We start from the raw sequence: 21,427 nt of genomic DNA, 5'->3' as shown, positions 1-21,427 counted from the left end.
CGACGACAGATCAAGGCACCGACTGCCTGAATTGTGACATTCTCTATGATTTTTAAAAGCAATCTGTATGTATATAGTTCTCCACCACAGCTGGACTCATTTTTAACAGGGGGTGAATGTGGTAGTCACCACTGATGTATTATATTGTATATTTGGGTTTTACGGTAAGGCCCCTGTGCTACAGATATGGGGGTAGATCCCTGCCTGCTGGCTCCGCCCAGTAGGCGGAGCATAAATATGTGTGCTCTCCGTACAGCAGCCATTTTGTCAGCCGCTGTCAGAGGCCACATTTAAGAAGGGACATAAATATATTAGAAGCAGTTCAGAGAAGTTCACTAGAACCTGGGATTGGGGGTTATCTTATTCAGAAAGGTGGACAGGTAGGACCTGTATCCATTGGTGTTCAGAAGAATGAGGAGTGATCGCATTGAAAGATATCAGATCCTGAAGGGATTTGACACGATGGATGTTGAGAGGAATTCCCCCTTGTGGGAGAGACCAGAACTAAAGACACATTTTGAAAATAACGGGTCTTCCATTTAAGGTGAGAAGATTATTTTTCTCCCAGAGAATTGAGTGCCTTTGGAACTCTCTTACCCAGAGAACGGTGCAGGCTGGCTCAGTGGGTATGTTTAAAGCAGAGACAGATAAATGGATAGGTTTAATGCTCCTGCTGAACCTAATTAGTTTGATGTATAACCTTTATTGATGCAACTGAATTTTCTGCTCCCCCGACACAGTTCCTCTGTGCTGCGTGAAGAACATTTGTTTTTGCATCAATCCAGGGAAAATTAAAATAGAAGTTGAATCTTTATTTCCTGTTATAACTGGAACCACATTAGTTACGTCTCGAAATGACATCAAGTATCTCCTCAATTTGGAACATTAGCAAAATGTGCAGTAAGTCAGAAAGTGTGTTCCATGATTCTCAAAAATTGGTCATTTATTGGAAGTATTTGCTTGATTTTAATTGGTGCAAAGGTTGTGCCACTGATCACTCGATACACGAGAGTCAGAAGGACCTTTAAACGGGCGCAGTGAGTAGCACTGCTGCCTCACGGCGCCGAGGTCCCAGGTTCGATCCCGGCTCTGTGTCTCTGTCCGTGTGGGATTTTCACATTCTCCCCGTGTCTGCGTGGGTTTCACCCCCACAACCCAAAGATGTGCAGGGTAGGTGGATTGGCAACGGTAAATGCCCCTTAATTGGAGAAAATTAATTGAGGACTCTAAATTTCTTTAAAAAAGGAAGGAACTTGAAACAAATCAAACTGATTCTGTGCAATGAAATAAGCCATTTAATTGGGGAAGTATCAGCTTTTCAGACAGAGTGAAGGGTCACAGACATCAGTCTGACACACAAGGCCGGATTCTCTATTTCTGAGTCGAAGTGAATCTGTGGACTTTCACGTCAGGAAAATCAGCGCCTCACCTGGCCCGATTCTGTTACTGGTCGAAAAATGGTGCAGGAATCGGCGGATCCGTGATGGACACTCGTAGGGCTGACAAGCTGCAGCTGTGTGTACAGCACCGCCCCCCCCCCCCCCCTTCCCCCCTCCAACACACTCACTGATCAGGGCCGACTATTTGGAACAGGTTGTACTGCAGTGTATCCATACAGCTGATGGGTCAACTGGGCCAGAGGGCAACCAGGTAGTGTCACCTGTATGACCCAGGGCACCAGGTTTACAGCTGGCTGTCAGCGACATGTGCAGCTGGCTTGCTGGCTGGGGTAATAGTGTTCCATGCCCGTCCACCCTGACCCACAGCCCACTTCCTGGCCACCCCCACTACTCCCCCCGACCCTAGCAGAAGCCCCCTGGCCAGCGGCACGACCGTTGGGAAAGTATGGCGGTGGTAGAGTCTCTCTCTCTCTCTCTCAGCCACCACCAGGCTCACGATTTGTGACAGCACATGTGGACCACGCCATCAGAAACTCGGCCCATTCGCGTCGGAGAATCGAGGGAGGGCCCATTAATGATATGCCAACGGTGTTTGAACTGTGCGTGGTGTGCTTCGCATTGACGCTGTTTTTGAAGAGGCGGAGCATCATGATTAGGGGTCAAACCGACGCCTGCCGCGATTTTGCGTCTTGAGCTATTCTCCGCCTGATCGCACGGCCCGATTTCTGTGTCAGCCAACGGAGAATCCATCCCAGGAGCTTTCAATATCTGCATGTCAAACAATTTTTACATCCTTCAGCTCTCCTCTCTCTTTACTCCTGAATGTGGAGATGTAAACTGTTACAATTCCATCCAGCACACCCTGGGGAGGAGAAACCTCACGCCTGGGTTCCTATTCCTAACTCAAGGTCACAGCTCCCACTGGGGCAGTCTGCCAGGACATGACCAGGCTACACGGTGATACCTCTGCCTCCACGAAAACGGCATCAATGTCAAGCACATCGCGTGTAGTTGAAACACTGTTTGCAAATCATAAATAGGCCCACCCGCGATTCTCCGCCTCCGATGGGCTGAATTCCCGACGGCGCGGTTCACGTGTGCTCTCAACAATCGTGCACCTGGTGGCTGCTGCGAGAGAGAGAGAGTGGTGATGCCTCCCCAGAGTAAATAAGTTTATTCAACTAGATTTTAAACTTTCATAGGGTCTCATAAAACCGCAATGATGAGGCAGAATTCTGGGCAGTTGCAACATGCATTCTTTTAAAAAAATAATCTTTATATTTAATAATCTTATTAAAAGCATTTTGACCTCTATTTGCGAAATCTCTGCCATTGGAACGTATAGGGGTGGGTGGTGGAATGAGAATAGTCATGGGCAAATGAGTGAGTGTGTGGCACAGTGGTTAGCATTGCTGCCTCACAGCACCAGGGGCCCAGGTTCAATATCAGCCTTGAGTGACTGTGTGGAGTCTGCTTGGGGTTCCTCCAAGGGTCCAACAAAGTTCAGGTTAGATGGATTGCCCATAATCAATTGCCCCTCAGTGTCCAAATATGTGCAGATTGGGTGGAGTTATGGGGTGGGGAATGGGCCCAGGTAGGGGGCTCTTTCAGAGGGGCAGTGCACACTCAATGGGTCAAATGGCCTCCTTCTGCACTGCATGAATTCCATGGATTCTATGGCAGATTTGGATAATTTGGAGAAATGTGAGATTATCCACTTTGGAAGAAAAAATGGGAAGGCAGATTTTATTAATGCCCATAAATTGGGAGAGGGGAGTGTGCAGCGGGACCTGGGTGTCCTTGTGCACCATTCGCTGAAGGTAAGCATGCAGGTGCAGCAGGCGGTAAAGAAGGCTAATGGTATGTTGGCCTTCATTGCGAGAGGTTTCGAGTATAGAAGCAGGGATGTGTTGCTGCAATTGTACAGGGCCTTGGTGAGGCCACACTGGAATATTGTGAGCAGTTTTGGTCTCCTTTGCTGAGTAAGGATTTTCTTGCTATGGAGGGAGAGCAGCGAAGGTTTAACAGGCTGATTCCTGGGATGGGGCAGGACTGTCATATGACGAGGGATTCTTATGTTTAGAATCATAGAATAATAGAATCACAGAATTCACAGTGCAGAAGGAGGCTATTCGGCCCATCGCATCTGCACCGGTGCTTGGAAAGAGCACCTTACCTAAACCCACAGCTCCACCCTATCCCCGTAACCTAGTGACCCCACCTAACCTTTTTGGACACTAAGGGCAATTTTGCCTGGCCAATCAACCTCACCTGCACATCTTTGGACTTATATTTTAAGATCACATTCACTCAAGGGGCGGCATTCTCCCCTACCCGGCGGGGTGGGGGGTCCTGGCGTAGCGGAGTGGCGCCAACCACTCCGGTGTCGGGCCTTCGCACAGGTGGGGAATTCTCCGCACCTTTGGGGGCTAGGCCTGTGCCAGAGCGGTTGGCACCACGCCGACTGGCGTCAAAACCGGCACCAGCGGCTTTTGAGGCCTGCCGCCCAGCGCCGGGCTGGCCGAAAGGCCTTTGCCGGTCTGCGCATGCGCCGGTGGTGATGTCAGCGGCAGCTGCGCGCTGGGGGATTCTCTTCTGCCTCCGCCATGGCCCGTCCACCAATCGGTGGGCCCCGATCGCGGGCCTGGCCACCGTGGGTGCACCCCCCGGGTCCGATCGCCCCGCGCCCCCCCCAGGACCCCGGGGGCCCGCTCGCGCCGCCGATCCCGCCGTCACCAGAGGTGGTTCAAACCTCGGCGGCGGAGAGGCCTCCCAGCGGCGGGACTTCGGCCCATCGCGGGCTGGAGAATCGCCGCAGGGGGCTCGCCGCTCGACGTGGCCGGGGCCGCCGAAAATCCCGCCCCCGCCATTGCAGAAATTCTCCGCCACCCGGGAATTGGCGGGGGGGGGGGGGGGGGGGATTTTCGGCAGCCCCGAGAATTTCACCCAAGATTAGAAGAATGAGGGGGTCCCACAGAAACCTATAAAATTCCAACAGGACTCGGCAGAGTAGATGCAGGAAGGATGTTCCCAATGGTGAGGGTGTCCAGAGCCAGGGGCCACAGTCTGAGAATACGGGGTAGATCATTTAGGTCTGAGATGAGGAGAAATCTCTTCACCCAGAAAGTGTGAGTCTGTGTAACTCACAACCACGGAAATAGTTGAAGCCAAAACGTTGTGTGTTTTCAAGAAGGAGTTCAGTATAGTTCCTGAGACTAAAAGGATGAAAGGATGTGGGGGGCAAAGTGGGAACAGGTTACGGAGTTAGATCATAATAATAAATGTTGTAGAAGACTCAAAGGGCCGAATGGCCTGTTGCTGTTTCTGTTTTCTATGTTTCTATGTTTCTGTGGAACATTTTGTTTTATGTTAGTTTCCATAAACTATGACAATCTTCATCTGGGAGTGTGTGAGCTGGGACTGTGTGAGCTGGGAGTGTGTGAGCTGGGAGTGTGTGAGCTGGGAGTGTGTGAGCTGGGAGTGTGTGAGCTGGGAGTGTGTGAGCTGGGAGTGTGTGAGCTGGATATTTCCTGCTGTCATGAAAAGTTTATGAACATTTTTCAACGTTGAGAATTTTAATTTATAACAGACAGAATATAGTACACAAATGAGTTTGTGCATTCATAGGATATGTTTGGAAAATAAAGGTAGTTTTAAGGGATTTTTTGGTGAAGATTAGAAATAAGGTATAGTTTTAAGTTGGTTTAGTTTAATGTTTCTAAGCCTGGAAGGGTAAAACATCTGGTTAGATTCATGCTTGACCAAGGTGTTGCACGTGGGGATTGGTTTCAATTCACCTGTGATTCTACTGTTGTTTAGAGAGGGCTACACTGGGAGGAGTAAATAAACCAGCAGTGGTTGCTTCGTAAATGAGGCCTTGGAAGATAGATATGCTTTAAGTTTTAGTTCAGTTAATTGCAGTTGGAGATAAGTATGTGAGAGAGAAGGCTTCTCTCACAGCTCTGGCAGAAGAACTTGGTTTTAGAAGGCTAAAGGGGAAACATCTCTCTCAGCGTTGTGGAAGAAAAGACATTACTGTGGAGTAATGGTTAAGAAAACAGATACCCGGAAATCTAAAGTTCCAGCTAGTAAGGAAACTAGAGAAATTAAGAGAAGTTTCCAAGCAGTCTGCAGTTAATGGAACAGAAGAACCTGATGAAGCATATGCTGTTGAGTAAAGAGACAGTGTCAGTTAGAGTACCCTTTAAGAAATGGGTGTTATGAAATATACCTGAGAAATGGAGCTGCTCATGTTACTGGAGTGATGTCAGAGTGTGGGTGGAGCTGAGCTCTACTTCTGCTTTTTAGTTTCAGTTTGAGAAAGCGTGGGTGTGTCTGAGCTGCTGTTGATCTCTGCCATCCAAAGACTATCTATGGATCATTTGGGTGAACTAAGAATGATAAAAAAAGGTATCAGTATTGAATATAAATCTAATGTGCTCCTGTTTGAAGGTTTGTTAAGTCTTTTGGATGGTGAAAGGACAGCATACAGGTTATTTAGTGTTGTATTCTTTGGGGGTGTATTTGATTTACTGGTTGCTAAGATGTTCATTGTTTGTTTAAGAAAGGTTAACTTGAGTTCAAAGAATAAACATTTGTTTTAAAAACCACTGGTCCCCATCCTAATTGCTGAGAGGCAGTTATTTGTCAGTCACCTGAGGCCTGTTTAGGGGCACAAGGGGCACATTGTATTCTTCTCTTTGAAGTTTAGGTATTTTTTGAGTCATCGATTAGCTGAGGTCTGCATAAGCGCACTCAGTAAGCTTGCACTTTTCAAGGAGACACATCCGGAGTGAGGCACATCTAGAGTGGGAATGCAACTTGGCAATTTGGTGCAATGAGGTAATTCAGTGCAGAGTGAGAGAAGGTGCTTTTTTCGGAGGTGCTTTTAACCTGGTAAGTGACTGGTAAGTCGTTTCTCTTTTCATTGTCTAATTTATTTATTTTTATTTTGAAATTGTAGTTGTATAAGTTTACCAAGGGTTTAAGACATGGCAGGAGATCCCAGACCCGTGCCATGCTCCTCGTGTGCGATGTGGGAGCTCAGGGACATGTCCACTGTCCCTGGCTCCTCTCGTGCAGAAGTGTGTTCAGTTGCAGCTCCTGTTAGACCGCTTGACGGCTCTGAGCTGCGGATGGACTCACGGGCTGGTTTAGCTCACTCGGCTAAATCGCTGGCTTTTAAAGCAGGACCAAGCAGGCCAGCAGCACAGTTCCAATTCCCGTACCAGCCTCCCCGGACAGGCACCGGAATGTGGCGCTAGGGGCTTTTCACAGTAACTTCATTGAAGCCTACTCGTGACAATAAACGATTTTCATTCACTTTGGAGCATACGCGATGCTGAGGAGGTCGTGGATAGCACATTTAGCGAGTTGGTCACACCACAGGTGAAAGTTACAGAGGGACATAGCAACATGGGTGACCAAAAGACAGAGCAAGAGTAGGAAGGCAGTGCAGGTGTCCCCTGCGGTCATCTCCCCTGCAAAGCAGATATACCACTTTGGATACTGTTGGGGGAGATGGCTCACCAGGGAAGGCAGCAGCAGCCAGGTCATGGCACCGTGGCTGGCTCTGCTGCCACAGCAGGTCAGGAAGAAAAATGGCAGGGCTATAGTGATAGGGGACTCGATCGTAAGGGGAATAGATAGGGCGGTTCTGTGGACGCAATGATGACGCCAGGATGGTATGTTGCCTTCCTGGTGCCAGGGTTCAAGGATGTCTCGGAGCGGCTGCAGGACATTCTGGGGGGGGGGGGGGGGGGGGGAGGTGAACAGGCAGTTGTCGTGGTGCACATAGGCACCAACGATATAGGTAAAAAACGGGATGAGGTCCTACAAGCGGAATTCAGGGAGTTAGGAGTTAAACTAAAAGTAGGACTCAAAGGTTAATAATCTCAGGATTGCTACCAGTGCCACGAGCTAGTCAGAGTAGGAATGTCAGGATAGATAGGATGAATGCGTGGCTCGAGAGAGGGTGCAAGAGGGAGGGATTCAAATTCCTGGGGCATTGGGACCGGTTCTGGGGGGAGGTGGGACCCGTTACAAACGGACGGTCTGCACTTGGGCAGGACTGGAACCGATGTCCTAGGGGGGTGTTTTCTAGAGTTGTTGGGGAGGGTTTAAACTAATGTTGCAGGGGGATGGGAACCGATGCAGGAAGTTGGAAGGTAGTAAAACAGGGACAGAAACAAAAGGAAGTAAGGGGAAAAGTGCAAGGCAGAGAAGACATCGTCAAAAATTAAAAGGGCGACAGTACAAGGTGCAGTGACTGAGGGGAGCTCAGTGAATAGGCCCAGTAATACTAAAAGGAATAAAAACTGGAGATGTTAAGATTCAAAACCAGAGGTTAAAAACCAACATAAGTGTACTTTACCTGAATGCTCGTAATATTCGGAATAAAGTAAATGAGTTGGTGGCAAAATCATCGTAAATGGACTATGATTAGTGGCCATTACTGAAACATGGTTAAAGGATGGTCAAGACTAGGAGTTAAATATCCAAGGATATCAAACTATTCGGAAGGACAGAGTGGATGGGAAGGGAGGTGGTGTTGCTCTGTTATTTAAGGATGACATCGGGCAATAGTAAGGATGACATCGGTGCTGTGGAGGATAAGGTTGAATCCATTTGGTGGAAATCAGGAATAGTAAGGCAAAAAAGTCACTGATAGGAGTAGTCTATCGGCCACCAAATAGTAACAAGTATGGTGGGGCAGGCAAATAAACAAAGAAATAACTGATGCATGTAGAAAATGGTACAGCAGTTATCATGGGGGATTTTAATTTACATGTCGATTGGTTTAACCAGGTCGGTCCAAGGCAACCTTGAGGAGGAGTCTATAGAATGTATCCGCGATAGTTTCCTAGAACAGTATGTAATGGAACATACGAGGGAACAAGCGGTCCTAGATCTTGTCCTGTGTAATGAGACAGGATTGATTCATGATCTCTAGTATGGATCCTCTCGGAAGGAGCGATCACAATATGGTGGAATTTAAAATACAGATGGAGGGTGAGAAATTAAATCAAATACTCGTGTTTTGTGTTTAAACAAAGGAGATTACAATGGGATGAGAGAAGAACTAAGCTAAGATAGACTGGGAGCAAAGACTTTATGGTGGAACAGTTGAGGAACAGTGGAGAACCTTCCAAGCGATTTTTCACAGTTGCTCAGCAAAGGTTTATACCAACAAAAAGGAAGGACGGTGGAAAGAGGGAAAATCGACCGTGGATATCTAAGGAAATAAGGGAGAGTATCAAATTGAAGGAAAAAGAATATAAAGTGGCAAAGATTGCTGGGAGACGAGGAGGACTGGGAAATCTTTAGGGGGCAACAGAAAGCTACTAAAAAAGCTATAAAGAGAGTAAGATAGAGTCTGAGAGTAAACTTGCTCAGAATATAAAAACAGACAGCAAAAGTTTTTACAAATATATAAAACAAAAAGAGTGTCTAAGGTATTATTGGTCCTTTAGAGGATGAGAAGGGAGGTTTAATAATGGGAGATGAGGAATGGCTGAGGAACTGAACAGGTTATTTGGGTCGGTTCATCAAGGGCAGGTCATGCCTAATAATTTAGTGGAATTTTTGAGGACATTACCAGTACAGTAGAAAGCGGGGAGCCAATGGATGTGGTATATCTGGATTTCCAGAAAGCCTTTGACAAGGTGCCACACAAAAGGTTGCTGCATAAGATAAAGATGCATGGCATTAAGGGTAAAGTAGTGCAGAGGAGATTCACTAGGTTAATCCCAGATCTGAAGGGGTTGGATTAAGAGGAGAGGTTGAGTAGACTGGGACTGTACTCGTTGGAGTTTAGAAGGATGAGGGGGGGATCTTATAGAAACATTAAAATTATGAAGGGAATAGATAGGATAGATGCGGGCAGGTTGTTTCCACTGGCGGGTGAAAGCAGAACTAGGGGACATAGCCTCAAAATAAGGGGAAGCAGATTTAGGACTGAGTTTAGGAGGAACTTCTTCACCCAAAGGGTTGTGAATCTATGGCATTCCTTGCCCAGTGAAGCAGTTGAGGCTCCTTCATTACATGTTTTTAAGGTAAAGATAGATAGTTTTTTGAAGAATAAAGGGATTAAGGGTTATGGTGTTCGGGCCGGAAAGTGGAGCTGAGTCCACAAAAGATCAGCCATGATCTAATTGAATGGCGGAGCAGGCTCGAGGGGCCAGATGGCCTACTCCTGCTCCTAGTTCTTTTTAGAACAGTACAGCACAGAACAGGCCCTTCAGCCCTCGATGTTGTGCCGAGCAATGATCACCCTACTTAAACCCACGTAACCCGTATACCCGTAACCCAACAATCCCCCCATTAACCTTACACTACGGGCAATTTAGCCTGGCCAATCCACCTAACCCGCACATCTTTGGACTGTGGGAGGAAACCGGAGCACCTGGAGGAAACCCACGCACACACGGGGAGGACGTGCAGACTCAACACAGACAGTGACCCAGCCGGGAATCGAACCTGGGACCCTGGAGCTGTGAAGCATTGATGCTAACCACCATGCTACCGTGAGGCCCTTATGATGTTATGAGGTTCTTATGATCTGCTACACCATACCAGGAGAGTGGGCCATGTGCCCACATACCACAATCTATTAAAAGTTGTGGGTCAGGTGGACTCCATGATACACTTTGGGATTCTCTAAACCCTGAACCATAACAGCGGCCTAACTAATGGTCTATAAAGCTACAACATGACTTGCCAATTTTTAAACTCAATGCCCCAGCCGATGAAGGCAAGCATGCTGTATGCCTTCTTGACGACCTTCGCCACCTGCATTGCCATTTTCACTGACCTTAGGAAGGATATTCTGGCCTTGGATGGAGAGTAAGATAGGTTTACAAAAATGATACCTGGGCTGCAGGGGTTGAGTTATGAGGTGAGATTACTCAAATTATACCTGTTTTCGCTAGAATTTAGAAGGTTAAGGGGTGATCTCATCTAAGTATAATAAGGAAAGGCAGGGTAGATAAAGATAAACTATTTCCACTGGTTGGAGATTCTAAAACTCGGGGGCATAATGTAAAAAATAGGGCCAGACCGTTCAGGAGAGATGTTGGGAAGAACTTCTTCACTCAAAGGGTGGTAGAGGTTTGGAACTCGCTCTCACTAACAGCAGTTGAAGCTGGAACAGTTGTTAATTTTAAATCTGAGACAGATAGGGTGCGATTCTCCCAGACAGGGAGAAATCGTAAGGCTGGCGTCAAAACTGGGCGGGTTTGACGCCAGCCTCGCCCTCCCCGACCGGGAACCGATTCTGGTCCCCGGTCGGGGCTAGTATGCTGCGGCCGTGAACTCCGGCATCGCGGGCTTAACGAATTTCGTTAAGCCCGCTTGCCAGAGTTTGCGCCGGCTGACGCGTCACATGATGTCAGCCGCGCATGCGCAGATTGGAAGACTCCAACCCGCGCATGCACGGATGACGTCATCGCGCATTTGCGCGAAACCCGAGCATGCGCGGGCCGGGATGCCCCTCAGCCACCCCGCGAATTGATACAGCGGGGCAGCGGAAGGACAAAGAGTGCGCGGGCATCGGGCCCGGTGGGCACTGATCGCGGGCCCATGGCACCCTAGGCACGGCCGTGGTACTGCCGTGCCAATCGGTGCCATGGTTGCCAAGATCGGGACTTTACAGCCGTTTTTACGAACGGCCAGACCAGGTGTGTTTGCCGTTCGTAAAAACGGCCGTAAAGGGCTTGGACTTCGGCCCATCGGCCAGCTGAGAATCGCTGCTCGCCGTAAAAAAACGCGGCAGGGCAGCGATTCGTATCGGGAGTCGGGCGGGGGGGGGGGGGGGGAGAATAGCTGGAGGGCGTCGGACTAGCGTGGCCGTAAAAATTTACGACCCCGCTATTCTCCGCACCGTCGTGAATGCGGAGAATTGCACCCACAGATTTTTGTTTAGCAAAAATATTCAGTGATCTGTGCCAAAGGCAGGTGTATGGAGTTAGGTCACAGGTCAGCCATGATCTCATTAAATGGTGGGACAGGCTTGAGGGGCTGAATGGCCTACTCCTGTGCCCATATTGTGGTAGCATTGTGGATAGCCCAATCGCTTCACAGCTCCAGGGTCCCAGGTTCGATTCCGACTTGGGTCACTGTCTGTGCGGAGTCTGCACATCCTCCCCGTGTGTGCGTGGGTTTCCTCCGGGTGCTCCGGTTTCCTCCCACAGTCCAAAGATGTGCGGGTTAGGTGGATTGGCCATGCTAAATTGCCCTTAGTGCCCAAAATTGCCCGTAGTGTTGGGTGGGGTTACTGGGATAGGGTGGAGGTGTTGACCTTGTGTAGGGTGCTCTTTCCAAGAGCCCATGCAGACTCGATGGGCTGAATGGCCTCCTTCTGCACTGTAAATTCTATGAAAGCTGAAAGCAGAGGTGTAAAATCTGAAAGCAAAACATTAATGGAAGCAACGGAGAGAAAGCTTGATTTAAAAGATATGGAGATGCCGGCTGGGGTGGGCACAGTAAGAACTCTTAGAACAGGAGGTTTGTTTGGAATCACTAGCTTTTGATGCGTAGCTCGTTCATCAGGCGAGTCACCTGAGGAAGGAGCTGTGCTCCGAAAACTAGTGATTCCAAACAAACCTGTTGGACTTTAACCTGCTGTTGTAAAACATCTTACTGTAATTTAAAAGAAGATTTGAAAGTGTGACTTTTGAAAGTGGAATTTGAAATCACTGGTATGGAACGTGGGAGCTCAGTGAGATAAGGCGGCTTCGGGTATAAGAATGATCTGGGGGATTTTGGGGAGAAATCCACATACATCCACTTGGGTTCAGAGAGGAGTGTGTCTGACTATAGTTATCTTGTGTGCTTAAAAGGGACTTTCTGTGAATGAGACCATCACAGCTCTAAGGATGTACTTTGTAATCCGTGTTTAACTTAAAACCTGTGTGTAATCATTAAACAAGAGGGAGGATTTGGTAAAGGAGTATTGTAGCATAATCCAATTCTTCACGTTCCCTAAATGTTTTTTCTTGTTGTTGTAACTAATTAGCGGTGCTGTTACATAAGAACATGAGAACATAGGGGCTGGTTCAGCACACTGGGCTAAATCACTGGCTTTAAAGCAGACCAAGGCAGGCCAGCAGCACGGTTCAATTCCCGTACGAGCCTCCCCGAACAGGCGCCGGAATGTGGCGACTAGGGGCTTTTCACAGTAACTTCATTGAAGCCTACTCGTGACAATAAGCGATTTTCATTTCATTTTTTCATTTCATAAGAACTAGGAGCAGGAGTAGGCCATCTGGCCCCTCGAGCCTGCTCCGCCATTCAATTAGATCATGGCTGATCTTTTGTGGACTCAGCTCCACTTTCCGGCCCGAACACCATAACCCTTAATCCCTTTTTTCTTCAAAAAACTATCTATCTTTACCTTAAAAGCATATAATGAAGGAGCCTCAACAGCTTCACTGGGCAAGGAATTCCATAGATTCACAACCCTTTGGGTGAAGAAGTTTCTCCTAAACTCAGTCCTAAATCTACTTCCCCTTATTTTGAGGCTATGTCCCCTAGTTCTGCTTTCACCCGCCAGTGGAAACAACCTACCCGCATCTATCCTATCTATTCCCTTCATAATTTTAAATGTTTCGATAAGATCCCCCCTCATCCTTCTAAATTCTAATGAGTACAGTCCCAGTCTACTCAACCTCTCCTCGTAATCCAACCCCTTCAGCTCTGGGATTAACCTCGTGAATCTCCTCTGCACACCCTCCAGTGCCAGTACGTCCTTTCTCAAGTAAGGAGACCAAAACTGAACACAATACTCCAGGTATGGCCTCACTAACACCTTCTACAATTGCAGCATAACCTTCCGAGTCTTAAACTCCATCCCTCTAGCAATGAAGGACAAAATTCCATTTGCCTTCTTAATCACCTGTTGCACCTGTAAACCAACTTTCTGTGACTCATGCACTAGCACACCCAAGTCTCTCTGAACAGCGGCATGCTTTAATATTTTGTTGTTTAAATAATAATCCCTTTTGCTGTTATTCCTACCAAAATGGATAACCTCACATTTGTCAACATTGTATTCCATCTGCCAGACCCGAGCCCATTCACTTAACCTATCCAAATCCCTCTGCAGACTTCCAGTATCCTCTGCACTTTTCGCTTTACCACTCATTACTTCACATTTTATAAAAAAAATAGAAGTTATCTTTTGAGCCAGGGTTTCTTTCTGGAATCTTCCCATCCAGTTATAACATCAGCTGGGACTATAACAAGTGGATGATTAAAAGTCTGCAATGATTGGTGTTTACCTTTTCTTCAGTGGAAGTGATGCTGTATCAGGTCTGGTCAAGGTGTGTGGCAGCTCTGGGACTGGCCTCCTGCTTAACAACTCCTTGTTGAAGTTGAAAAGGACTGACTCCGATTCCTGTCAGGTGAAGTTGCCACTCCGGTGTAGAGTTCATTACAAACCATTTCTCCTGTAAATGTATCCATGAAAGGCATTGGGGGGAGGGAGTGTGAAGAAACACTCGAAAGAAACTGCATTTCCTGCAAATTGTCAACAGACTTTGAGATAGAAGGTAGAGATCGAGTCCCAGACTGGTCAGAATCCAAATGGCTTTGAACATTTGCCATAATGAAATGGGAAGGAGGTTTCCCACGATGGCTTCGAGGTGGAACAGGTGGAATATTCTCCTCTGCCTTGGCAATCAGCTCCTCAGATTGAAACTGAACTGTACATTCCTCAATTGGTGAATGTTCCTTCTCTATCAAATCAGTCTTATCTCTATCTATTTCACCAGGAGTAAAACTTTCTGGTGACAGAATCTGATTAGGATCATGTCCTAGTTCTGTTTGAGCCTTGGTGGTTGGTGGCTGTTTATTCAGAGACGTCCGTGGTTTGGGAATAGGCTTTATCACCATTTCCCCTGGATCAACAACCTCAAACTCACCAACAGTTACATTCCCTTTTGCATCTTCGGCAGTTCTTGACCTCTCCAACATTTGACCATCACTATCAAGCTCGTCAGAGATGGTGTTCAGAAGCTTATTGCCTGGCATGGTCCTTCGCTGCTGTGAAAGTTTCAGGATGCGTTTCCGATGTCCAGTGGCTTTGATGCCTATTTGAAGAAGAGCTTCATTGTTAAAATGGACAAAGTCCTTATGTGTGTAAAATCCATTCTGAGTGAAATTTTCTCTGTATTTTTCCAAGTGGATGCTGGCCAGCCAATCTCCAATGTCACCCTCCTCTTCACTGATAGATGCCATGGTAACTCAGCGTCTTTCACCAGTTCTCATTTGACAGAAAGTGAACACAGCCCATCAGTGAAAACAAACACCACCTGAAAAATAAATCATACAATAAGGTGGTAATTCGGGCTAACACAACTACAAACATGCAAACTTTCAGTCATTCTCTAAACATCAGGGAGTTGCGGGGGGCGTGGGGTGGTAAGTGACTGGAAATAGGGGGTGGTAAGTGTCTGGAGATGGGGGGGGGGGGAAGTGACTGGAGATGGGAGGGGGTAAGTGACTGGAGATGGGGGGTGGTAAGTGACTGGAGATGGGGGGGTAAGTGACTGGAGATGGGGGGGTGGTAAGTGACTGGAGACGGGGGGGTGGTAAGTGACTGGAGATGGAGGGTGGTAAGTGACTAGAGATGGGGGGGTAAGTGACTGGAGATGGGGGGGTGGTAAACGACTGGAGATGGGGGGGGGGTGGTAAGTGACTGGAGATGGGGGGGTGGTAAGTGACTGGAGATGGGGGGGTAAGTGACTGGAGATGGGGGGGTAAGCGACTGGAGATGGGGGGGTAAGTGACTGGAGATGGGGGGGTAAGCGACTGGAGATGGGGGGGGTAAGTGACTGGAGACGGGGGGGGTGGTAAGTGACTGGAGATGGGAGGGGGTAAGTGACTGGAGATGGGAGGGGGTAAGTGACTGGAGATGGGGGGGTAAGTGACTGGAGATGGGAGGGGGTAAGTGACTGGAGATGGGAGGGGGTAAGTGACTGGAGATGGGGAGGTGGTAAGCGACTGGAGATGGGAGGGGGTAAGTGACTGGAGACGGGGGGGTGGTAAGTGACTGGAAATGGGGGGTGGTAAGTGACTGGAGATGGGGGGGTGGTAAGTGACTGGAGACGGGGGGGGTAAGTGACTGGAAAAATGAAATGAAAAAGAAATGAAAATCGCTTATTGTCACGAGTAGACTTCAATGAAGTTACTGTGAAAAGCCCCTAGTCGCCACATTCCGGCGCCTGTCCGGGGAGGCTGGTACGGGGATCTAACCGTACTGCGCGGCAGCACGGTAGCATGGTGGTTAGCATAAATGCTTCACAGCTCCAGGGTCCCAGGTTCGATTCCCGGCTGGGTCACTGTCTGTGTGGAGTCTGCACGCCCTCCCCATGTCTGCGTGGGTTTCCTCCGGGTGCTCCGGTTTCCTCCCACAGTCCAAAGATGTGCAGGTTAGGGTGGATTGGCCATGCTAAATTGCCCGTAGTGTCCTAAAAAGTAAGGTTAAGGGGGAGTTGTTGGGTTACGGGTATAGGGTGGATACGTGAGTTTGAGTAGGGTGATCATTGCTCGGCACAACATCGAGGGCCGAAGGGCCTGTTCTGTGCTGTAATGTTCTATGTCTATGCTGACCTGCTTGGCCTGCTTTAAAAGCCAGCGATTTAGCTGAATGAGATAAACCAGGAGATATGGGGGGGGGGGGGGTGTAAGTGACTGGAGATGGGGGGGTAAGTGACTGGGGATGGGGGGGGGGGGGGGTAAGTGACTGGAGATGGGGAGGTAAGTGACTGGAGATGGGGTGATAAGTGACTGGAGATGGGGAGGTAAGTGACTGGTGATGGGGGGGGGGGTAAGTGACTGGAGATGGGGGGGTAAGTGACTGGTGATGGGGGGGGGGGTAAGTGACTGGAGATGGGGGGTAAGTGACTGGTGATGGGGGGGGGGGGTAAGTGACTGGAGATGGGGGGTAAGTGACTGGTGATGGGGGGGGTAAGTGACTGGAGATGGGGGGGTAAGTGACTGGAGATGGGGGTGATAAATGACTGGAGATGGCAGGTGGATGGGGAAAGTCAATTGGTGGAGATGCTGCCAATTATTGGTTGAAGGTTGGAGGTTTGATTGTTTGGGTTGGGAGGAGTTGCAAAGTCATCTCAAACAAGTCCCTGAATATGGCGGGGGGGGGGGGGGGGGGGGGGGGGGTGATCACATCGCCACCTGAATCTACCAAGTCACCATCTTGTTGAAGCGACTGAGACACTCGGGAAACCGAATCAACACCCGTTAAAATTTAAAAGCTGCAGGAACAAGCCTCACTATTATAATTCAAACTCTCCCGATTTCCAATCCCAGCCATAAAAAGATGAATTAAAAATGGTTTTGGGTTAGTTGAAAGATTTTCTGACTTTATCCGGTCCAGCTGGTTCAAACCCATCAATTTACGGGAAGTTAGAATTCAGCCCAATAGCGATAGCTCTGCATTAGCTATTCCGTCCACCACATGGTATGAAGGCGGCTCTATTGGCATCGAGATTGTCCAGTATCACTGATGTCTATGCCGCTTTGTGGCTTGCCCATCCCACCGAGGCCTGGAAGTTCCCACTGACACAAAGGGCCCAAAACTCTTACCCTTTGGGTAAGTTTCTTCAATGAAGACAATAGGATCAGAGCCAAGGTGCAGCCTACGAAGGTTGGAATGGGTCGAGGAAAATATTAACTGAATAAAGGGATGGTAATGAGGTCACCAAATGTTGAATTATAAATCCTGAAGTAATAGAATATTGACACTAATAAAAAAATGTCCCAGTTTGAGATCCTGGAATGGGAGATAATTTTGATACTTTGACTCCCGTTCACTGAGGATCCATCTTTATCATGTCAGAAAAGTCATGATTCGATGGGCCAAATGGTCTTCTTTGTTCCTCTGTCTTAAGGTCTTATTTAAACAGTGAATTGTTGTTGTTTCACTTCCTGTCTGATGGTTGCACAAGGCAGACTTTCATCTGTTCCCATAGTGAGGATTTTCCTGGGACAAGTCACCTGCCTGTCACCAGAGGCTTGGAGTTTAAGGGGAGGCCCTCCACATTCGGATGGCTGACCGGGAGTCTCTCTCACACTAACTACCAGCCACTGGTGTGTTGGAAAGGTTGATTCACAATCTGTTATGAACTCCTTCCTTCGTCATCAAGTCCTTGTGTTGGACTTGAAGACAGAGCTTCTGGCTCAGAGGTCGATAGACTACCCATTGCACCATAAGGCTGCCTAAAACACTGAATATATACACCTTCCTTGCAACACAAAGTGCGATGTGGTGATGTTCGCTGATGATTGAACAATGTTCAGAACCATTTGTGGCTCCTCAGACACAAAAGCAGTCCATGTCCAAATGCAGCAAGACCTGGACAATATCCAGGCTGGGTTGACAAGTGGCAAGTTACATTCGTGCCCCACAAGTGCCAGGCAATGACCATCTCCAAGAAGAGAGAATCTGGCCATCACCCCTTGACATTCAATGGCATTACTATCACTGAATTCCCCACTATCAACATCCTGGAGGTTACCATTGATCAGAAACTGAACTGGACGATCCATAAAAATACTGTGGCTACCAGAGCAGGTCAGAGTCTAGGACTCACCTCCGGACTCTGGACCCACCCTCTCCATGGCACAAGTCAGGAGTGTAATGGAACACAAAAGAGAAAATGCTGGAAAATCTCAACAGGTCTGGCAGCATCTATAGGGACAGAAAAGAGCTAATGTTTCGAGTCCAGATGACCCTTTGTCAAAGCTAAAAGACATAGAAAGTGGGAAGTATTCATACTGTAGGGTGGGGGAATGAAAGATGAGTCATAGCTACAGAAACCAAGGGGAAAGAGTGATAATGGCAGTGCCCAGAGAGAATATAAAGTGTGAAAGGCCAAACAGCAGAGGATCTAACATCAGAGGGTAAACTGTGACAGATGTAGAGGGGAGGGGGAAGCAAAGGGGAGAAAAGGTAAGGAAAGGGGGGTATAAGATAGGGAGGGGGGAAAGAAAGACAAAAGAGGAATGAAAGATAAACGACAGTTAAAATGAAATGGAATGAAAACAAAGGGGTCGAAGTGGGGTAGAGCTGATCATCTAAAATTGCTGAATTCAGGGCAGCACGGTAGCATAGTGGATAGCACAATTGCTTCACAGCTCCAGGGTCCCAGATTCGATTCCGGCTTGGGTCACAATCTGTGCGGAGTCTGCATATCCTCCCTGTGTGTGCGTGGGTTTCCTCCGGGTGCTCTGGGTCCTCCCACAGTCCAAAGATGTGCAGGTTAGGTGGATTGGCCATGATAAATTGCCCTTAGTGTCCAAAATTGCCCTTAGTGTTAGAACATAGAACAATACAGCGCAGTACAGGCCCTTCGGCCCTCACTGTTGCGCCGACCTGTGAAACCACTCTAAAGTCCATCTACACTATTCCCTTATCATCCATATGTCTATCCAATGACCATTTGAATGCGTTTAGTGTTGGCGAGTCCACTACTGTTGCAGGTAGGGCATTCCCGCCCTTACTACTCTCTGAGTAAAGAACCTACCTCTGACATCTGTCCTGTATGTATCTCCCTCAATTTAAAGCTATGTCCCCTCGTGCTGGACATCACCATCCGAGGAAAATGGCTCTCACTGTCCACCCTATCTAATCCTCTGATCATCTTGTATGCCTCAATTAAGTCACCTCTTAACCTTCTTCTCTCTAACAAAAACAGCCTCAAGTCCCTCAGCCTTCCCTCATAAGATCTTTCCTCCATACCTGGCAACATCCTGGTAAATCTCCTCTGCACCCTTTCCAATGTTTCCACATCCTTCCTATAATGCGGCGACCAGAATTGCACGCAATACTCCAAATGCGGCCGTACAAGAGTTTTGTACAGCTGCAACATGACCTCGTGGCTCCGAAACTCAATCCCTCTACCAATAAAGGCTAACACACCGTACGCCTTCTTAACAACCCTATCAACCTGGGTGGCAACTTTCAGGGATCTATGTACATGGACACCAAGGTCTCTCTGCTCATCCACACTACCAAGAATCTTACCATTAGCCCAGTACTCTGTCTTCCTGTTATTCCTTCCAACATGAATCACCTCACACTTTTCCACATTAAACTCCATTTGCCACCGCTCAGCCCAGCTCTGCAGCTTATCTATGTCCCTCTGTAACTTGTAACATCCTCCGCATTGTCCACAACTCCACTGACTTTAGTGTCATCTGTAAATTTACTCACCCATCCTTCTACGCCCTCCACCAGGTCATTTATAAAAATGACAAACAGCAGTGGCCCCAAAGCAGATCCTTGTGGTACACCACTAGTAACTGGACTCCAGTCTGAATATTTGCCATCAACCACCACCCTTTGTCTTCTTCCAGCTAGCCAATTTCTGATCCAAACTGCTAAATCACCCTGAATCCCATGCCTCCGTATTTTCTGCAATAGCCTACCATGGGGAACCTTATCAAACACTTTACTGAAATCCATATACACCACATCAACTGCTTTACCCTCATCCACCTGTTTGGTCACCTTCTCAAAGAACTCAATAAAGTTTATGAGGCACGACCTACCCTTCACAAAACCGTGTTGCATATCTCTAATCAAATTATTCCTTTCCAGATGATTATACATCCTATCTCTTATAAACCTTTCCAAAACTTTGCCCACAACAGAAGGAAGGCTCACTGGTCTATAGTTACCGGGGTTGTCTCTACTCCACTTCTTGAACAAGTGGACAACATTTGCTATCCTCCAGTCTTCTGGCACTATTTCTGGAGACAAAGATGACTTAAAGATCAAAGCGAAAGGCTCAGCAATCTCCTCCATAGTTCCCAGAGAATCCTAATCCGGCCCAGGGGATTTATCTATTTTCACACTTTCCAGAATTGCTAACACCTCCTCCTTATGAACCTTAAGCCCTTCTAGTCTAGTAACCTGTATCTCAGTATTCTCCTCGACAACATTGTCTTTTTCCTGTGTGAATATTGACGAAAAATATTAATTTAGCACCTCTCTTATCTCCTCAGACTCCACGCACAACTTCCCACTACTGTCCTTGACTGGCTCTACTCTTACCCTATTCATTCTTTTAGTCCTGACATATCTATAGAAAGCTTTAGGGTTATCCTTGATTCTACCTGCCAAAGACTTCTCATGTCTCCTCCTGGCTCTTCTTAGCTCTCTCTTGAGGTCCTTCCTAGCTAACTTGTAACTCTTGAGCGCCCTAACTGAACCTTTACGTCTCATCTTTACATAAGCCTCCTTCTTCCTCTTGACAAGTGATTCAACTACTTTAGTAAACCACGGTTCCCTTGCTCGACCACTTCCTCCCTGCCTGACAGGTACATACTTATCAAGGACACGCAGTAGATGTTCCTTGAACGTGCTCCACATTTCCATTGTGCTCATCCACTGCAGTTTCCCTCCCCAGCCGATGCATCCTAAGTCTTGCCTCATCGCATCATAATTGCCTTTCCCCCAGATATAACTCTTGCCCTGCGGTATATACCTATCCCTTTCCATCACTAAAGTAAACGTAATCGAATTGTGGTCACTATCACCAAAGTGCTCACCTCTCTCCAAATCTAACACCTGTCCTGGTTCATTACCCAGTACCAAATCCAATACGGCCTCGCCTCTTGTTGGCCTATCTACATACTGTGTCAGGAAACCCTCCTGCACACATTGGACAAAAATGGACCCATCTAAAGTACTCGAATTATAGCGTTTCCAGTCAATATTTGGAAAGTTAAAGTCCCCCATAACAACCACCCTGTTACTTTTGCTCCTATCCAGAATCATCTTTGCAATCCTTTCCTTTACATCTCTGGAACTTTTCGGAGGCCTATAGAAAATCTCTGACAGGGTGACCTCTCCTTTCCTGTTTCTAACCTCAGTCCATACTACCTCAGTAGACGAGTCATCATCAAACGTCCTTTCAGCCACCGTAATACGGTCCTTGACTAACAATGCCACCCCTCCCCTTCTTTTACCACCTTCCCTGAGCTTACTGAAATATCTAAACCCC

The 21,427-nt window shown here is 47.7% G+C and overlaps 1 protein-coding gene across 2 annotated transcripts in view; it reads right to left on the bottom strand.

The window, feature by feature from the left end:
* Nucleotides 1–21,427, bottom strand: part of arap3 (ArfGAP with RhoGAP domain, ankyrin repeat and PH domain 3) — a 386,207-nt gene that overhangs the window by 281,863 nt on the left and 82,917 nt on the right. For both annotated transcript variants that reach the window (XM_038796362.1, XM_038796359.1), the window contains exon 2: nucleotides 13,679–14,710. The gene's annotated coding sequence lies outside the window, so the exon portion shown is untranslated. The remainder of the gene's footprint in view (nucleotides 1–13,678; nucleotides 14,711–21,427) is intronic.

Source organism: Scyliorhinus canicula, chromosome 4 (genome assembly GCF_902713615.1).
Source record: "Scyliorhinus canicula chromosome 4, sScyCan1.1, whole genome shotgun sequence".
NCBI lineage: Eukaryota > Metazoa > Chordata > Chondrichthyes > Carcharhiniformes > Scyliorhinidae > Scyliorhinus > Scyliorhinus canicula.
Note: the sequence above shows the minus strand (reverse complement) of the source record. Positions and strands in the feature narration are given on the sequence as shown.